Here is a 1,648-nt window from a genome sequence, read left to right on the forward strand (position 1 = left end):
GCTTGAATAAAGTTATTCTCACAAGAAGGCTGATGGGAAGCAAAAGCCCAGCAAATCCCAGGGTGTGCAAAGTGCAACCCACAAAAACCCAGGGAGCTTTTGCGTGGGGAAAGATGTTTCCCCGCTCTATGTCTGCATTTTTTGCGAGTGCTCACACCCCTTTTTTGCATCACTACCAGTTTGAAAAACCTTTTCATTAGTAAGAAGATTAGAAAGATGATGAACGCGGGGCAGAGTGACATAGGGGGAAAGAAATCAGAATTTAGTTAAAGAAAATCAGAGCACCCAGAAATCTGCGTCCTGTTAATTTATAGTTAAAGATCTGTTACGAAAGGCACAGGGGCCATAACCTGTTCAGCGAGCATTCCCAACCATGAGAAAAACTAAGCTGGAAGAAAACCCGGACAAAACCCAAGCAGCGGTGTAGGTGTGGACGTGTGTGGCAAAGAGAGGGAAGCCCCTGAAAAAGGAAGGTCTGTGTTTCTCGGTGCTGTTGGCACACGCTGTGAGTGTTGCCTGGGCAGGGGCTGGCGGAAAACGGCGCTGGGGGTTTTCTGAGCCCCGGGATCAATAGCCCCACGTGTGCCTGGGCTTTGTAGCTCTAAGTGCCTCTGTAGGGAACAAAGAAAGTGAGTAAAAATTGAATTATCCACTTAAGGTTGTGTCAGCTTTCCATCATAAATCTTTTTTTTTTTGTTTTTTTCAGAGGTTTATTACTCATCTGTAAAAATTCCTCCCAGCTTTAGGCTTTGCCTATATAATATGGGTTCAACACTGGAAAAAGTTTCATAGATATGTAATTTAGTAAGGTCCAAAGTTATCATTTTATGAAAAAAAAATATTATTTCATTCAGCTACACGAGAGGAATGAAATCAGGGACTGGTGGGAGTGATGGCCGGAGGGGAGCTCTGGAAACTTTGTGCCATGCTGGGGCAGCTTCCAGCACATCCCAGTTAGGGCAGCTCCCACCCAGGCTCAGCTGCAGAGGGGTGAGCCCAGGCACCCTCCGCACCTCCGTGACCTCCCGGGGCTCGGCCAGGCTGGCGGCGGGTGGGCGATTTCCCTTTCCTGCCCCAAGAGCTGCGGGGAGAGCCCGCGGGCCCCGGGGATGCTCTGCTCTGCTCACCCCACGGGCCAGAACAGAACCCCAGCCTTGTAAAGAGCACCCTTGGGCATCGACCACCCGTGCTGTGATCAACCTTTATTTAAAATGTGATTCTTTCTCCCTTTTCCTTCCTCCCCTCCAGTTTCCTTTTCTGTTTTTCTTTCCCTTTTATCCTTTTCCATTTTATTTTCCCCTCTCCTTTCCTTTCTCCTTTCCTTTCTCCTTTCCTTTCTCCTTTCCTTTCTCCTTTCCTTTCTCCTTTCCTTTCTCCTTTCCTTTCTCCTTTCCTTTCTCCTTTCCTTTCTCCTTTCCTTTCTCCTTTCCTTTCTCCTTTCCTTTCCTTTCCTTTCCTTTCCTTTCCTTTCCTTTCCTTTCCTTTCCTTTCCTTTCCTTTTCCCCTTTCCCCTTCCCCTTTTCTCCTTCCCCTTTTCTCCTTCCCCTTTCCCTTTCCTCCCCATTTCCACCCATTTTTCTCCATTCTCACTCTCATTCCCCATCCCCTTCCCCCTCTTTCCTCCCGCTGCCCCCTTCCCATGCTGGCT

This window comes from Egretta garzetta, unplaced genomic scaffold (genome assembly GCF_000687185.1).
Source record: "Egretta garzetta isolate BGI_Z169 unplaced genomic scaffold, ASM68718v1 scaffold39, whole genome shotgun sequence".
NCBI classification, from domain to species: domain Eukaryota; kingdom Metazoa; phylum Chordata; class Aves; order Pelecaniformes; family Ardeidae; genus Egretta; species Egretta garzetta.